This window comes from Petaurus breviceps, unplaced genomic scaffold, assembly GCF_028583685.1.
Source record: "Petaurus breviceps papuanus isolate PSGF00001 unplaced genomic scaffold, PetGlider_PUasm1.0 90683, whole genome shotgun sequence".
NCBI classification, from domain to species: Eukaryota; Metazoa; Chordata; class Mammalia; order Diprotodontia; family Petauridae; genus Petaurus; species Petaurus breviceps.
In genome coordinates this window covers 4910903-4930069 of record NW_027187308.1, presented here as the reverse complement: position 1 = coordinate 4930069, position 19167 = coordinate 4910903, and the positions used below count along the sequence as shown (strand labels likewise).

At 38.9% G+C, this 19167-nt stretch overlaps 1 long non-coding RNA gene across 1 annotated transcript in view; it reads left to right on the top strand.

The window, feature by feature from the left end:
• The first annotated feature begins 8923 nt into the window (after positions 1-8923).
• Positions 8924-19167, top strand: part of LOC138144000 (uncharacterized) — an 82459-nt gene continuing 72215 nt past the window's right edge. Inside the window, exon 1 of the long non-coding RNA XR_011163842.1 lies at positions 8924-9202. This is a non-coding gene — a long non-coding RNA (uncharacterized lncRNA). The remainder of the gene's footprint in view (positions 9203-19167) is intronic.

Sequence of the window (19167 nt, the reverse complement as noted above, 5' to 3'; positions counted from 1 at the left end):
GAACAAACCACCAATGATTTTCCTAAGAAAAAAACTCAAGACCGAAATTCACAAGCAAATTCTATGAAACAGTTAAAGAACAATTAATCCCAATACTATTTAAACTATTTGGGAAAGAAATAGGTGAAGAAGGAGTTCTATCAGATTTCTTTTACAACAAAAATATGGTGCTTATAGTCAAACCAGAAAAAGCCAAAACTGAAAGAAAATAATAGACCAATTTCCCTAATGAATATTGATGCAAAATTTTTAAAATAAAACTCTATCAAAGAGATTATAGCAATGTATCAACAAAGGATCACACACTATGACAAGGTGGGCTTTATACCAAAAGTGTAAGGCTGGTTCAGTATTAGGAAAACTATCAGCATAACTGATCATATCAATAACAAAACCAATAAAAATCATATGATTATCTCAATAGATGTAAAAAAAAGCTTTTAACAAAATACAGCACCTATTACTATTAAAAATACTGGAGAACATAACAATAGAGCTTACTTAAAAATAATAAATGATAGTTATCTAAAATTATCAGTAAGCAAGGACTGAAGAAGATGTAAAGAACATCACAAAATGTAAAGTAGATAATTTTGATTATATAAAATTAAAAATGGGGGTGGCTAGGTGGTGCAGTGAGTAGAGCACTGGCCCTGGAGTCAGGAGGACCTGAGTTCAAATCTGACCTCAGACACTTAACACAAAAACTAGCCATGTGACCTTGGGCAAGTCACTTAACCCCAACTGCCCTCCAAAAAAAAATTTAAAAATGTTTTGCATAAACAAAACCAATGCCACCCAAATAGTAAGGAAAAGAGAAAACTGGGAATAATTTCAACAAGTATCTCTAATAAAGGCCTCATTTTTCAAATATATAGCAAACTGAATCAAATTTATAAAAACACACATCATTCCCCAAATGGGAAGTGATCATAACCTATGAATAGGCAGTTTTCAAACAAAAGAATCAAAGCTATTTATAGGCATATTAAAAAAAATGCTCCAAATCACTATTGCTTAGAGAAATGCAGATTAAAACAATTCTGAAGTACTACCTCACCCCTATCAGGGAGAGGGGGATGGAATTTGGAATTCAAAACTTTAAATAAAAATGTTTAAAATTTTTTTTAAAAAGAATCCATAGAAAGAAGAGAGCATTTTTGATTATGGAGATTAATGAAAGTTTCAAGGAATAGATGGCATCTGAGCTGATCCTTGAAATATGAATAGGACTTTGGTGTAAAATAGGGTTTGTGTGTGTTGGGGGAGACATGGTGAGGGTAAGAATTCAAGATGTTAGGACAGAGGCACATAAATAGCAAAATATGGGTAGGACATATTTGTGTTATGGTGAGTCGTAATTTTTGGCTAGTGTAGACTGTGGGAAAAGTAAATAGTGTGAGATTAGATTAGAAAGGATATGGACTGGTAGATCCCTTGAATATCAGGATAAGAATATGGAGATCCCATCTTCTCTAGGTGGTAAGGAATCTTAGGAAAATTTTGAGCCCGAGAAGGGCATGATCAGAGCTGTGCATTTGCAAAATCTATCTGGAATGGTATGCAGTATTAATGTTTGTGGGGAGAAACTAGAAATGAAGACATGTTTTTAGAAGGCTCTTTTATAATAGTCCAGGTTAGGGGCATTATGAAGGTTGAATCAAAATGATTTTTTTTTCTTACATTGCAAGAAAAAAAGAAGAAAGAGACTTCTAGGCATGAAGGGAATGAATATAAATGCTGGTCACCACTGAAGAGCTGGTGATGCATCTCATTGTGGACTGGTTTTGTCATTTTTCTTTTGATACTCTAGGACACCTTATACTTTCCCCTTGAAATGTCAAGTAGATCTTTCTGGCATTAGAAAGGAAGGGCTGACATGGAATTACAGTGAAAGATGGCGGAAGGGAAAGCAAGAAAAAGGGGTAAGTAATGAACGAAGTACGGGCACCATAGGAAGATGAAAAAAAAAAAAGAAAAGAAAGGACAGTTACGTGGACAAACATTTTTAAGGCTCTACTGCCACCTAGTAGTCATAATGGAAATGCATCCTCATATAAACAAGCAGGGCAAAGCTGTCTCCAGTTTAATCCACAATTCCCAGGGGCACCTTTATCAATCTGAACATCTGCATACACAGGAGAGCTCTGTTACCTGCAAAAATTTATTGACTTCCAATGCACCAGCTCCTCTCCTCCCGTTTTTCTATAGGTGTTCACAATGCAAACAGGGTCGTGTGTGCGTGCGTGCGTGCGTGCGTGCGTGTGTGTGTGTGTGGTGGTAATGAAGTAAAATCCGGAATTTCTCGGAATGTCTCCAGACAGCTTTACTCACTCAGGGAAAAAGGATCATTTAAAGAGTAATTGTTCAAATTATATATTTGTTGTACTTGTCTTACATTAGAAGAACCATTTTTGCTGCCTTTTCAACTTTTACCACTGATTTGAAGGTGTTAGGAAATCAAGGCTGATCATGGTCTCTTTTGTGGTGGCACCAGAAGTTGAAACAGACAGACTTTAAAGTAAAAACACTATTTAGAATTCATTGTTGTGAGTTTCACATCACTTCACACATTGTCTTGTTTAAAAGGCTGGGTGTGTATAACCTAGTAAGTCTCCTGTTTCTTGCTTTAATCTTTTTTTTTGTTTTTTTTTTTTTTTTGGTCCCTACAATAACAGCATGTTAAGATCCAGTGATAGCCCACTCATTAACAGGCACAGAAATATTTAGATAATTTATGAAGGATCCAGAGAGGGAAGTGGCTTCCATATTCAGGGAATTAAACTTTATAAAATATTTTAGCTGATCCAGAGATTTAGATTAAAAGAATAAATTTAGGATTAAAAGCTCATTAATTTAGAGCTAAAAAGGACCTCACAGACCCTCTGGGTCAACCTCTTTATTTTACAAATGAGGAAACTGAATCTTAAAGTGAGATATCGGGGCTGCCAGGTAGCACAGTGAGTAAGAGCACCGGCTCCAGTGTTGGGGTGACCTGGGGATCAAATCTGGGCTCAGATACTCAGTACCACACCCAGAAATAACTGGCCGTGTAATCTTGAGCAACTTACTTAACCCCGATTGCTTTAAAAAAAAAAGTGAGATATCCACAGTCATATTAAATAGTAAGCAGCAGAACATGCTATGGAAAAATTTTGGGGGAAGTGGAATGAATGACTTCATCAAGTCTGAATTTGACTTTATGTATTCCTATCCTTCCTTTTAGTACCACCTACCTTCTATTTCTCCTTTCCAAAAATCTCCTCTTTCCCCCCATGACCCCAACCAAGACATGCTTACCAGATGGCCCACTCTTCTCATGCTGTCTCTCAGCTGTCTAATGCCCTCCAGTGCATCATCCTGTGTTACTGCCTTGCCCCTTTCCTTTCCCATAAAATTTTGTAAAAAGTTCTATTCCCTTTGGATTCTGATATTTGAGATGTCTTGGGGGTGATTAAACTGAAGTGTGAATAGTTGATAGGGATATTATATTTTATTCCTCCCACATGATTTTTATGTTTTATCAAAGGCCTTAAATGCCAAAAAAGAATGACAGCCAGTGGGAGTTACAGGTAATATCAGTGGGTAGTTGAGACATATATTTAATCAGGGGAAGGGAGGTAGATCTTTTCTACATGGATTCCTACCTACCTATATAGACACAGAGAGTTCTGGAATAATTAGTTCAAGACTTACATCCTAAGAGTGGAGGATTATTGAGTAGGAGTTGAGAGATCAGAATCTAGTCCCAGCTCTGTTCTTGTGTAACCCTGAGCAAATTATTTCATGAATCTGAGGCTCAATTTTCAAATCTCTAAAGTGAGATTATTAGACCTCTAAGGTCCTCGTGTTCTGTGATCACATAGGTACATGTCTGAGTAGACCAGGGCAGACTAGGTCAGTCCAGTAGCTCAAGTTCAAGATTAGAATAAAATAAAATGAAAGCAGTCTATCAAACCTTTAGCAAAAAGGGGTTTAATTAACCTTGATAGGGGAAGGGCACTTAGCAAGGAATCAGCTGAGCAGTTTTCTTTTGATCATGCTGCTGGTCTACTACTCAGAAGCTTCAGGGAACATCCCCTGCCTTTTCTGTTCTGGAGACCTATAAGCTACAATAATGACTTGAACCTTAGTCTCCTGAGCCAATCAAATCTCTAGATCAGTTTCAATGCCTTTTGAGGAAAAAAGGAAAAAAAACCCCAGACTAGGCTGTGTAGAGCTATCCTGTGTATACCATGTTAGGAAAAGCTAGCCCAGACCAAATGGTGGTGATCAGGAATAGGCAGAAGTGAAGGAACGCCCCTGATAGATAGTCCTCTTACTACACGTGTGTACATGGAAGATTGAATTTTTGAAACTTTTTAAAAAGAGGACATTAATTGAATACTCAATCATAAAGGACATAATTTTATTCATAAAATTAAAAACCAGTCCTTTTAATTAAATTAATTAAAAACAACTAATGCTTTTAATTAAAGTAATTAAAAACTAAAATTTTGAAATGCAAACAAAAATGAGATGCAAAACATTAATTTTTTTGAGACCTTAGAGTGTGCTTGAGTACATACACTCTCTACATGTACCTATATATGAATCCTTCTCTATATAATGAGGATGTTGGACTTCATGGCCTCCAAAGTTTCTTCTAGCTCAAAATCTATGATCTTAGGTTTCTCTGATGTCTGGGTGGTGACCATTTTATGATAAATAATAATGAATAAGTAAATAAATTCTACATAGTGGCTATTATTGAAGTCTCACTCATACAAGCCATTTTCCTACAAGAAGGAAGCAGACGTAGTGTCTCTTACTCTGAGGCAACATTAATCAGTTTTAAATCCTTTGTGTGTGTTCTCTCTACTAACCTTTCCCCGATTTGTAGTTGAATTGATGTAGATCTATGGCTGAAACAATTTAATCACTTCAAGTCCTACCTTCTGATGAAGAAGAGCTCCTTTGAGTTTGCCTAGGCTGATGAATGGACTACAGTCTGTTCTCAGGCCCATAATTACCCAGTTTATCAGGAGTTTCCCCTCCACCATCTTCCACAACTTACCATTTCCATCTACAATTTGACCTTAATAAACTCTACTGTAAGGCATCAGAGAAAGCAATATTCTATGCTTCATTGAAAAAACAAACCAACAGAAACAAAACATATAGATAGTGAAAAGGTAGATAATTAAATCCTGAAAAAATGGTTAAGCCCAAAATATAATGCAATGAGAGACCTTTCCCCAGATTCTTGAGCTCTGATATCAGTGATTTAAGAGTTTCCTGATGCTGTTCTGCATAGGAAACCAAATGAAACACTGACTGGTTACACCATTTCCTTACTGGGATCTTTCCTCGTGCTATGATTCAAGGTATGGGAGGATGGTTGTTTTTCATTTGCTTTTTCTTTCCAGAAGAATGATAATAATACATTGCAGCTTCACATAAAATATCTCTGCCTTTTGGTGACCTCTCTCTTTATTTTAGCAACTGAGATGCCAAATCTTGTCACTTACCTTTTAAGCTTGGAATTTTAAGTATTGACTGTAATCCCCAAATGATTAACACAATCTGGTGGACTGTTTTAGTCTGGTTAATGAATAATTAACTTTTTCTGATTATACTTTCTCTCTCTCTCTCCCCCTCTCCCTCTCCCTCTTTCTGTTCCCATATCTTTTTCTTTTTCTCTCTTCACTGAGTGGATTAGATTTCTATTACTTTCCAAAGAGGGATTCTTGTTATAATACCATCCTTTGGTGCCAATTCCAGAGCCAAAGAAGTGTTTCTAAGGATCTTCCAAGTCATTTAATTATCTGGTATAGAGCTTTACCTGGGAAAGGGCATCTTGGGTTTTTTTGGTTTCCCTCTGAACCTGTGATGTCATTTGCCTAGGGATAATCATTGAAGAAAATTCTTCCACCAATACAGATCTTCAATTATTCTCCCTGGACCCAGGGTCCTAACAGAGTAAATGACTTGCCCAAGGTCTGAACTTCAATCTAGATGTTTCTGATTTTGAGGCCAGCTCACTAGCTATATGTAAGCTTCTCAGAAGGATTTATTATTAATAATAATTGTTTGCATTTCATATATGGCCTTAAAGTTTACAAAGCACTTTATACACATTTATTCATGTGGTCCTCCCAGCAGCCCTGTGATATAAATACTGTTATTATTGTCATTTTACACTTAAGAAAACTGATGTTCTAAGAGCTCGACTGAATGACTCAGGGTGATGCTGCTAGTAAGGGTTGAAGGCAGAATTCGAAGGAAGGTCTGCCTGACTCCACATTCAGTGATTTGGCCACAACCCTGTGCTACCTTATAGAGGGAAGGGGTCTTAGAGATCGTCTTATTCCACACTCCTCATTGTACATAAGAAACTGAAGATTCAGTTGGCATGAAATTGTCGTCCCTAAAGTTAGACAAACAAAAAGTGATGGACCCAGGATTAATGACAACAAAGCCAGTCCCCTTTCTATTGCGTGTTGCCTGTGTAAGACAGATAAACACAGCACTGAGGAGGGCTGCTGGCACAGGTTCACTCTTCATCTGATCAGACAGGAAAGACACTATGAAGGAGTAAATAATCTTACTTTATTCTAGTCTAGTTTTCTCAGAAGAGGATTGCTGATAATGGGAGCACAAACTCCTACAGCATTGCCTAATCATCCTTCCCACAGGGGGCTGCAAGAAGGGGGGGAGCAACTATTTCTACATCTTGATGGGGTCAGTCAAGACAGGCAATATGTGAATCCCCTAACTCCTCTCAAGCCTCAATGGGACCCAACTGAGGCACACACAGCATTTGTACGTTCAACCCTAAGGTTCTCCCTTCACTAACCAAAGACCACCTGTTTTATAGGAGCAACAGACAAAGAAGGCATTTTGGCAGCCATAGCCTCACAAGTTTACATCACCCCATCCCTGTATCTCATTGCGCAGCTATGGTGGATGTTTATATTATCATTCTATAATGCTGCACAAGCATGCTGGAGGTGTTTTGAACCGTAACTGTGGAAACTCTACTAATACCTGGGAACAAGAGATTGTTATGGCTATGGATCTTGGGAAATTGAACTTTAAGAAATAATAACAAAAATCCACTTTACACACACTAAAATCTACCTTACTTATAACTGGTTTCAGAAAGCTGAGGATATCCAGGTTGATCAAGTCTGCTCTTGGGACTCCTTTCTGTTCTACTGTCTCTTCTGACCCCCTTTGTTCAACTTTCATATGACTCATGGTCAGAAACCCATTTGAGGTCCTAGGTTTTATCATAGACCCCTCTCCCTGACTGAGGCAAATATCCCTAGAACTCTACTTCCAATATCAATTATTAACCAACTGCCACCAATGGGCAGGTGAGCCCAAGAATCCCCATAAAAGTATCACCTCCTCCCTCCATGCCACTGATCTTGCTTCCAACCTAGCTCCTACAAACATTCATTTTCTTTGAGGAGTCATGACTTGGCAACTGCCTCTGTAGGTACTATAGCACTTGAATCCTCCACAAACATTGCCAAAGATTCAGAAAATTTTCAACATAGAAATCCTTATCTCTGTTGAATGATTCAATATCAGAAACAGATATAGTTATATCAAAGGAAATGACATTAAAGATGTGCTAGAGGGGCATATAGGTAGTACAGTGGATAGAGCACCAGCTCTGGAGTCAGGAGGACCTGTGTTCAAATTTGGCCTCTGATATTTACTAGCCGTGTGACCCTGGGCAAATCATTTCATCCCAATTGCCTCAAAAAAAAAAAAAAAGCAACCATACATTATTACCATTCTCTTTGTCACTTCACCATAAGGATCACAGGGCCTTTCCATCTGTCCTGTATCTGAATCCTGCTACAAATGTTGTCTCCATTTATGTGAGCTCCTTAAAATCAGGGAATTTCTTGGTTTTTTCCTTTGCGTCATTTATTTCCTCAGGAATTCCCTGCATTTGCTGTCAATACTGGGGAATCCTTTAGTGGTAAAAAAAACCACATAAATATCTCTATCTTTTTTTGCCTTTCTGTGAATTCCTAGCACTTAACTCAGTATTTGGCATGCAGTAAACAATAAATGTGTATTTTCTGATTGAATGACCTATCCAAAGGAGTGGTTTGAACCCCAAGTAAAGACATGAAGCAAGGATGGGAGATATTCCTGGACCCTCAAAACAGTGTTTTCTTCTTTCCCTGAACTTTTCCTGTATTGTGAGTATTGTGGAGGTGCCTGGCATTCTCTTAACTCCATCCTTTGGACCCTCTTCCAATGAATCTTATAGGTCAGTCTAGGTAGAAGAGGGAGATGTAGCTCTAGTCGCCATGTCCCCATTTCTGCCCTTCAAAATAGAAAATTCTCCATGGGACAAGAGGGAGACCCAGGCTACCTAACTTGCTTCTGCTAACTTGTAGGACTTTAGGCCCTAGAGGCCTTCAGGTAAAGGCACACCCACTCCCTTCTCTGGCATGACCTCATTGACCATCAATGACTAGTCTTAATCTGGTTCTCCAGGAACCTGGCTTTTTCTTTCTTAAGGCCAACTTAATCTAGCAAGACCTTTGTTCTCTTTCTAAAAGCAATCTAATTGTATTACCTAACTGTGTCCAGTGGAAGACTGCTTCTTTACCATGGACAGTTTAGCAAATGCATTGAGTGACAGTACTTTCTCCTTTTGTAATAAGCTACATTTTCAGATGTACCTTTAAAGCTTATTCCATCAGTCATCTGTTGTGATAGTAATGGCAATTAAAGATTCCCCTGTATTGGCTTGGTTTTCAAATTGATTGTGTTAAAACCCAGAGTTTGTTAATCCCACCTGTGGGATGGGCTTGTTGATGTGAAAAGAAAGTCCTGAATTGGGAGGAGCTGGTGATGTAGATTTGGAGAGACACTAGAGAGAGGCGCAAGATTTTTTTTGGAAGCAGCACCTCGTGGAGAGAGAGAGAGACTAAGAGGATTGCTGGTGGCCGCTTTGAATTGCCCTGGACTTTTGAGACCTGTCCCCTGAGCTGCCAAGGACTGAGGAGACCTGGCTGTTTTGCTGGTACTTTGTCTGTCTGTTTTGATGTTATTTTGCCAGATTTGTCCACTGGTGAAAGACTGTCCTGTTGAAGAAGTCCTGGAACCTGGCATTTGGTTAAGAAGGCCTGAGACTGTCCTGCAGACAGAGAGTGAATACTGTCCACTGGTGAGGGACAGTACTGTTGTTGCAGGGGTCTGGAGACTGTCCTGCAGACAGAATGAATACTGTCCACTGGTGAAGGACAGTCCTGTTGTTGCAGGGGTCTGGGAGCCTTTCTGTTGGTTCAGAAGCCCTGAAGAAGGATTTTCTTGTTGTATGTTTACAGAAATCCTGGGAGAGAGCTTTGCTAATGTGTTCAGGGGTTCTAGGGCTGTTCTACAGACAGAGGATAAATTCATGAAGGGACTGGCAATGTATCTTATGGCCTTGCTAAGCCTTGTCTTTCCAGGAACTAAGATTGCTGAGAACTTGCCTCGTGTCAAGATGAAGAAAAGACCTCCATTTGGGTATTGAGTGCTGTGTTTAAACTTGATGTAACTCTGGGGTAGATTCAATTGTGATCCAGGAGGTGGGGAACTTTTGACCTTATTGTGCTCTGTGATTGACAAATGAAGGTACTTTACCTATGTTTGGAAACTAATCTCCATTTGAGAAGAGGGGCTTTGTGGTGGACTTAATTAAGGTATAGCCTAGGGGTGGAGAAGTATTTAGAACAGAGACTTTGTAATTGATTGAATGATTGGAAGGTCCTGGGGTGGGGTAGTACTTGGAGATTATTTAATCACGCTTAGTAAATGCTGTATTTCGAATGATGTCATGTTTTGATCTTCTCTGTTCTTGGTTTGTCACTGAATAAAATAGAGAGCACCTATGCTGGTATTTTGAACCTGGGAAGTTGCCTTCTTTTGCTTGATATTACATTACATCTGTGAAATGTAGAATTTCCTTTATCCTGATCACATCTGTTTTTTCAGTTTACCTGCCTCAGCAACTATTAGAATAAAGGTCAGAGCAGAATTTATTTCCCTGTTTTGTTCTATAGAACACCTAGGGCTTCATATGACAGACAATATGGACAATGCTCTAATATCAAGTGTTCTCTCTTTCTCTCCCCCCCTCTGTCCTTTTCCCTCTCCTCTTTTCTTCTTCCCTCTCTTCTTCCTTCCTTTCCTTCCTTTGTTTTTCTTTTTGTCTCTCTCTGTGTTTCTTTTTGTGCTCTCTCTGTCTCTGTTTCTCTGTGTCTCTCTGTCTTTCTCTCTGTCTGTCTCTCTGTCTCTCTGTCCCTCTCTGTCTCTGTCTCTCTCTCTTCTTTGAGTGGATTAGATTTCTTACTTTCCAAAGAAGGATTCTTGTTATAATACTGTCCTTTGGGGCCATAGAATCAGGCTGCCTTATAGCTAAGGCTATCATATAATTAAGAGCTATTGGTACTTCTGTAATTAAATCTTTTATATGGATAATAGGATTCTAGATCCTAGATCCAGCTCTGAAAGTAGGGGTATGCTTGAGCCAGCTCAAACTTTCTCACAAGGTCCGACTGTGACATTTTCATTCTGAGCCTTTACACCTGGGAAATCAGCAAATGTCACAAATCAGGGCTTGATTTATTGTTTTGTTGATTGTTTAAGGGCTATACTTGATGACTAAGAGGGCCACATGTGACCTCAAGGAAGTAGGTTCCCCATCCCTGGTATAGACTTAAGAAAGGGATGGAGAAAATGTTGATAATGTTAATAAAAGTATGTCCTGTTTTTTTTTTTTCAGAGAGTAGGTTGTCAAGCATTTTACAAGGACATCCTTAACTGGAAGGAACCTTAGAAGTCTGAGATTATAAACCCTTCATTTTAAAGATGAGGATATTTAGACCCAAGAAAAATACCTCATTCATCACCATATAGCTAGCATAGAAGCCAGAGTTGGTATTTCTTTCTGCTATGTTATCAAGATGCACCCACTTCAATTATTTATTTCCACAGATTTTAGATTGTGGGTTGGGAGTGGAGACCTATAAAAATATAAGTAAGAAAAGGAAAATATTAATTGATATATAAATCTATAATTTATAAATTTTTTATTAGATAGAAGAGACCTTTGAGATCAATTGGTCCAACCTTCTTGTATTGCACATAAGGATTTTTGAAGTCTATAGTGGTGAAGTGACTTTGCACAGTCAAAGAGCTGGGAAATGACAACATTGAGACACAAACCTCGGTCTGCTGTCTCCTAATCCAATCAATGCTCTTTCAACTATTCTAGCCTTCCACAGAAAATCTAGGGTCATGTTTAGAAGTGGAATCATCTTGTCCAATTTCCTTGTTTTGGAGGCAAAGAAACTAAGACTGTTATACACAAGATAACAGGTGCCAAGTGTCTGCTGTCGATATATCAGAATTGTGTCCAGTAGTCCCTGAGGAAAGCCTTCCCTGTGGAATTCATTTCTCATCTCTAAGCCTCACTATACCTCTAATTATCACCTTCTTATAGATTGAAAAAAGAGAAAATTCTAAGGGAAAGCTTGTAGTGCAATGAGCTAGATATGTCACATGCTGAAACTCAGTCTTCTTAGCCTAGCTGCTTCTCTTGGAGGTTTAGCCATAGCTGCCACGGCTGAACCTGAGGGACAGCTATTGAATTAACTAGGTGTTTAGCACCCAGATCATCCTCTTGGAAATACTTGGGAATTATATCTAATTAGTTACCACATGACACAAGCCTAGCAGCACACAGCCTCTTGTCAAAGGGCAATTCTGAAGCTTAAAACTATTCTCAGTTAAATGCCATGCCATTTAGCCCTTTTCAAATTAAGCAGAATCGGGACAGACCAGGTGTCAGGGTAGAAATGGAAAATATTATAGTCGAAATAACCTTGAAGTATTGAGTTTTTTGGTCTAGGCTTTAGAATAGTTATGGAACTGTTCCTATATAATGCATGTGGGGGGGGGTGCAAATGTTTGTGTGGCAGGTAGTGATGGAGGGGGAGAGAGTCAGACTGTGTTAGTTCGAGAACACACATTGCTGAGATGACTGCAGGGAGGAGGGTGAGTATACAAGATACAATGTAGTGGATTTGAGGCCCAGCACCGTCATCTGTCAATTGGGCAAATAACTTTACTTCCCTCAGACTCAGTTTCCTCTTCTATAAAATGAAATTATTAATAATACCTGTATTACCTAGGCTGTGATAAAAACTGTTTTGTGAGTAAAGAGCTATTATAATTAGGAGTTATTCTTCTAAAGAAAGATGATAATGAACAAAGAAAGGGGCGAAAAATAAGTTATTTAGAATAATTCACTTTAGTTTGCCCTGGAGAAGACTGGGAGTGGAGGATTGTGGGGAGGGACATCATAGATATATTCAAGTCTTTGAAGGACCATGCATAAAGATTCATTCTGTTTGGCTCCAGAAGGCAGAACTAGAAAAAATGGGTGGAAGTTGAAAAGGGACAAATCTAGGATTGGGGTTAGGAAAAATTTCCTAGCAATAAGAGTTGTCCAAAAGTGGAATGAGCTGGAAAGGAATGGATACTGTGGGTTCTTTCTCCTTGGTTGGAGGTGGTGATCAGTGGATGGTGGGATTTTGGGTGTGGGGTATGAGAATCTTCAAGCAGAGACTGAATGAGTGCTTATTATCTTATATTATATGTTACAGTGGGGGTTCATTTACTTTAGGTTGTTCTCAGATGGCCACAGAGTTCACTTCTAATGGTTCCATTCTATGATTTTCACATCTTCCACCCAAGACTTCCTTGGTTCTCTCAGCTGGAAAAGATTTCTTTCTCCTACTCCTCACCCTTGGTGTGATGTCTCCTTTTTAGTGAATCATGTTCTAAGTAAGTTGCTTTATATTAATTTGTTTACCCATTTTATTCACCTCACCCAATGTACTCCATTAGGTTATAAGCTCCTAGGGAACAGGAACTACATAATTTCTCATCTTTTTTATCTCCAGTGTCTAACAAAGTATATTACATAAAGTTATATTTTTAATAAATGTTTTTTGAACCTGCTTTGCCTGAATTAAAAATTTTACAGAATGTCCCATTTCATATTCACGAAAGGGAAAGCAAATGTAATGGGATAGTAAGATCCCCTTCCCCTCAGTAGGCAGCACCCCTCCTCCTATCTCCTTGCTCTGAATGTTGCAGAAAATACCCTGTCCCATTTGCCCCAGAGGAATTCTTAGGACTGAGGATAACTGAGTAGGGGAGAATTAAAAGAGTCTGTCTTTCAAGCTTGTAGATCGGTGGGAAGTACTGATGTAGGAAGAAGGCATATGGTTCACATCCTGAAAGAGTGAAAAATCAGACTGTCGAATTCACCCTGACCCAGTCTGGAATTGGTATAGAGACCTGCTTGGAAGATTAGAGAGGTGGTGTGTTCCTGAACCCTGGGCAAGCTTCCCCGAAGCCAAAGATCAGCAGGATCAAGGAGAAGAAAAGCGGAATGGGGTTACTGCTTTAGAGCTTGACATCAGGAGACAAAATGTTTTCATTTAAGAATAAAGAGCATTACAATATACCCCCTAGCTAAGGGACGACTCTCTGAGGTGAGACCGTGCCTGAAGAGCATCAGTACTGGGGAACTAGTAACTGAAAGATATAGAAAAGAATGATAAGCATTACCTGCTGAGAATGTAGGAGATCTCAGCAGTGGTGATCGACACAGATGACTGACTCAGAGCTATAGTGAAGGAAGTTGGGTACCATCTGTGGGGATATACAGGTACAGTAATGTTGTGCCAAGTGACAGTAACTGTGGTAGGAGTATCGGGGCATGGTTTGTTCTGGGAGAGGGTCATTTATTTTCCTTTAATCAACCAACGGGTATTTATTAAGAACTTGCTATGTGCCAGACACACAAATATACGAGGTGCTGAGGATACGAGTACAAAGGATGAAGTAATCCTTATTCATGAGGAACTGAAAAATTCTAATGGGTGTGTGTGGGAGGGTATAACAAAAAGTAATGTATATATATATATATATATATGTGTATATATACACCTAATATTTTTGTTGTTCAGTTGTTTTCAGTCTTTAATGACCTTATTTGGGGTGTTCTTGGAAAAGATACTGGAATGGTTTGCTATTTCCTTCTCTAGTTCATTTTATAGATGGGAATCTGAGGAAATCAGAGTTAAGTGACTTGCCCAGGGTCACACAGCTGTTATGTGTCTGAGGCCAGATTTGAACTCAAGAAGATGAGTCCTGACTCTAGTCCCAACACTCTATCCACTGTGCCACCTCTAAGTGCTCTATATACATACAAACATACACAATATACATATATTATATATATTCTTATATGTAATTATTCACACAGTATAAACATATACTGAGTAAATACAAATTTATACAAAATAGTTAAATATAAAATGGTTTTGAGGGAGAGCACTAGAAGTGGGGGGGGGTCAGAAATGGTTTCTTACAGAAGATGATTTCTGAGCTGTGTCTTGAACAAAAAGAGGAGTGATGTGGAGGTGAGGCAGCTGTATGGGCTGGCCAACACAAAGGTACCAAGATGGGAGATGGCGTAATGAAGCAGGAAAGGATGGAGAGAAGGGTCTGGGTGGATGAGGTAGAGGTAGTAATGTCCAACAAGGTCAGAAAAGTAGGTTGGGGCACTGCAGTCGGGATCTTTAAGAGATAAACAGGAATGTAGATTTTATGCTAGAGGAAATAAGAAGGCAATGGAGTTGATTGAGTAAGGGAATCACATGGTCAGATCTGTATTTAAGGAAAATTCCTTTGGCAGCAGTGAGTAGGAGTGGTTAGAGTGGTGAGAGACTAGAGGCAAGGAGACCAATTAGGAGGCTGCTGCAATAATCAAAGCAAGAGGTAATGAGAGGCTGAGCTAAGGTGGAAGCTGCGGGTGTGGAGAGAAGTGGCCAAATGCAAGAGATGCTGTAAACGAGAAACAGCAAGATTTTCCAACTGACTGGGTAAGCAGGGTGAGGGAATGAGGAATCTAGAAGAGTGCCAAGGTTTCAGACCTCAGAGACCTTTAACTCTGTTGTTATTCCTGTTTCTCTTCCAAAGAGTATGAGCTAGAGGTGATTTCAAGGGGAGCTGCGGACAGCATGTCTGATGATGTCTCATAGCCAGGTAAGGTCAATAAGTTAGAAAAGTGAGAAATCCCCCCAAATGTGCTGGTTTTCATATCATATGAAAACTTCTAAGGAAAAAAAAAACATGTATTCATGTAAGCAACAATCTACTTTCAAAGAGGTTGTAATTCTAGAGGGCATGACTTGTGGAAGGGTTAACTTCTAGACTTTTAATTTCCTAATATACTGGTGAAGAGGCTGTTAAAGGTTTATCAGCTTTGTGTTGGTTAATCATCCTTATTGTCTACATCAGTGCCACAGCAAAGAAATCAACCCAAACCAAACTGCTTGGGAATTCATTATAAGATTCTTTTTAAAAATTTATTTAGATTGTCTCCACCCACATCTCTGAGTTTTCTAAATTTTAAAATTCTCCAAATGATATTCCATTACCCCAACTTGTTTGCCAAAATATAAAGATGAAAAGAAAACTGAGTTCTCTTACAATGCCCTCTGGGACTAATTACCCTGATCTGACTAGACTGGTTGTTAGATCTGAATTATAGTCATGAATAAGTTAGATCTTAATTAAAGTCATGTATAGGGTCCAAGAGGCAATGTCATACGGGCAAAAATGCTGTTTTGTAATAAGTGGAAATTAGTATTATAATGCTTTGTGTGAAGTTGGGTTTTTCTAGTTAGAAATATATTCTGTGCATTGTTGATTAGGTCATTTTTGTCAAAATGTGTGAGACATTTCTGGCTAAGAAATTATTTTCATCACCTCCCTGTCGAAGGGTCTTTTTAAACTGCCAGGCTCAGTACAGTGTTATTTACAGGGTTAGTCAGGGTGATAGATGAAATTATTTTTTTTGAAAATTAGGATGCCTTGTTTGTTTTTTTTTACTGTTAACCTGGAAACTTGAAGCAGTGTTTATTCAAGGATCTTAAAGTGTCCGACATCATCCAACCTATTCTGCTGGTAGGAGGCACTTTAGGCAGGACAGGTTTTTCTTTATTTATAGAAGGAATAATTTCATGATAGTTGTTAAAACATTGAAACTCTACTCTGGGAAGCAGTAGAGGTTCCAAGTGGATGGTTTTTAGATTTTCATTTGTCTAGGATGATTTGGGTATGATCCTACCTGGGAGTGAAGAGTACAGATTAAGTCAGTGCTTCCTAAACTCTGTCATTACGTGCCGTACTTGCAAATTTACTGCTACAGCATAGCCAGAGGAGATGCAGAAACTGGTGTGCACAGAAGACCACTGATGCCCTGGTGGATGAAGAGTTAGATTTGAAGCTGTGTACATATATTTCAGAAGCAATAAAGCCCAAGCTGGGTTTTGTTTTTTGAGTGGCAAAGGACACTGACCTATGGGCACGAGTGGCCCACACAAGGAAAGTGTTAGAAGGAAAGCTGAGTTTGCTGGGATACACCAGTTAGTATGGAGATTACTAACTTTTTTTCTCAGAAGTCAATTTTGATTTCTCAGTGCCTTAAGATGTCAGAACTTACGAAGTGAGAGAAAGGAGAACTATTAACAATTTAAGCTGTTAACAGAGCATGGGAGGTGGAAGGCAGTCATACTCTTGTCTGTTGGGCATCCCCTGAACTGTGGAGAGGAGAGGAGCCAGTAGCAGCTTACTTGGAAATCCATCAGATTTGAATCCAGGATTGATGCGTTGATCACTTTGCATTTGTGGAGGAGGCTTGTGTTAAGCCTTTTTGATAGAGACATATTCCCTGATAGACAGGCTGGAAGCACTAGGCTGAGCATGACTGAATGACTTATACTTCAAATGAGAGGAAGCAGTCTAGTGAAAAACAGAATTTTTTTTCTTTACTCTTGAGTTTGTAGGAGAAAAAAAAAACTAGCATAGGAAAGAAAAAAACTTTTAGGAGCTACTCCCACTGTTCATTAGAAAATACAATATGCCAAATCAAGTAGCAACTTCTCCATCTGCTGTGATCACTGTCTAATCTATAGCAATTTGGCAAGATACCAACAAGGTGCTGCACAAAAGGGAAGGAGATGGCCATAGAAATTCAGAGGCCTTGAGAATTTGAAGCTAATAAACTTCTATTAAAAAAAATTAATGGGGCGCCTAGGTGGGGCAGTGAATAGAGCACCAGCTCTGGAGTCAGGAGGACCTGAGTTCAAATCTGGCCTCAGACACTTAACACTTACTAGCCATGTGACCTTGGGCAAGTCACTTAACCCCAATTGCCCTACCTTCCCCCCTCCAAAAATCTAAAATAAAGAAAAAAAATAATATATTTTATTTTATTAACATGTGGCAGTTTCCCTTAAAACATATTGGGGGAGTTGGTGGCAAAAGCTCATATTGAACTGACAAGATGTACAAATTAAAGGAATGGGCAAATATATATTCCTTTTAGGAAACTATGTATTTATGACACATTCCAACTTTAATTCTTTCCCAGTATACTTATCTGACCTCAACTTTGGGTTTGGCCCTATTTAGAAAGTAAGAAAGGAAAGCAGGGAGAAAAGAAGGAAGGAAGGAAGGGAGGGAGGGAGGAAGGAAGGGAGAGAGGGAGAGAGAAAGGAAGGAAGGAAGGAAAGAAGGAAGGAAGGAAGGGAGGGAGGGAGGGAGGGAGCGAGGGAGGGAGGGAGGAAGGAAGGAAGGAAGAAAGGAAGAAAAGAAAGAAAAGCATTTCAGTGGTTTATCATGCTCCAGGAACTATGCTAAGCTCTGAGGATACAATTTTAAAAGCTAGACAGTCCCTGCTTCAAGAAGTTTATATTTTAATGTGAAGCGATGTACATATAGGTTATGTTTAGTGGAGTAGTGTCCAGGAAAGGATATTTTGGTCTGGGAAGTCACAGAAATGATATAATACAGACCAGTAGATCTATATAAATACCCTTTCAAGAAGCAATGGTATAACTGAATTAATTACTGTCCCTTTGTAGTGACAACATGATATTCACAGCACCTACAGCAGTTATGAATATGCTATTCAAAATATGTAATTCTGAACTGCAAAATATAACAGACTCTCCACATTGAAGACAGAACCAAAACATTTATTCAAACACCAGAAAGCCAAATCCATCATAGCAACAAAGAAATCTATACACTATAATATTGTAGGAGGTATTGCCATCCCCAAACCTTCCCCCTGCTACGGTTTTCCCACAAACAAAGACCCTCTCACTCACATCTCACTGTCTGCTTTCTCTCTCAGCTCTAACTTCTCTGACCAACTTCCCCTGGGCTTTGCTCTACCCTTCCTGCTCTACCCATTCAGCAAGCTCCTCCCACCACAAACTCATGTGACTCAGGCTTCCATGTGACTCAAGCAGGTCACATGGACCTATTAATGGATGGGAAATATCTTCCTGTTTATAATACCATTACACCTTTGGAGCAATAAATAGAGGGAAGGGTGATACACATTCCTGAAGCAGGTAGGGCAGGTAGCAAGAAGATGTCCAGGTTATATGTTTAGATAGAATGTGAAACATGATCTGGTTTTTGTTTTATCTTTGTATCTCTTCCAAACACCTAGTATAGTCCATGACCCAGAATAGATACTTCTTACATTTTTATTAACATGTTCACTGAATGAAAGAAAAGAAAACTCACTTTAGTCTTATCATATTTTGACCAGCCTTTATCATCCTACAGGGTCTTTTTTTTTAATAGATGGTGAATTTCACTTTCCCAATGAAACAGCACTATAACACACATCTCCTGAACTTTGAGCAAATACTAATTTGCTCAAATCATCAATTTGTTTAAGTCTTGAGTCTGTAGAATTTTAGCCATTTACAGATCTGACTTCCTTGAGGCAATCTATTCACTTCCACCATAGCCCCATGGTCATGGTTGACACTATTCCTTCTGGTTATATTAGTGAATAAGACAAAATAGTGTGCCATTTTATTCTGCCTTCATGTTTGTACCCACTAAGTAAAAAATTCTCTGTAGAAGGTCTTTTCTGTTGTGTTTTTGGTCTCTCTTGGCACCCAGGGTTTGAGCAAGCAGTAAAAACAACTAGACCAAGTCTAAAAAGGCCAAACAAGAGGAGCTTTGGGTATGCTTGGGAACAAAAAAAACAACTCACAT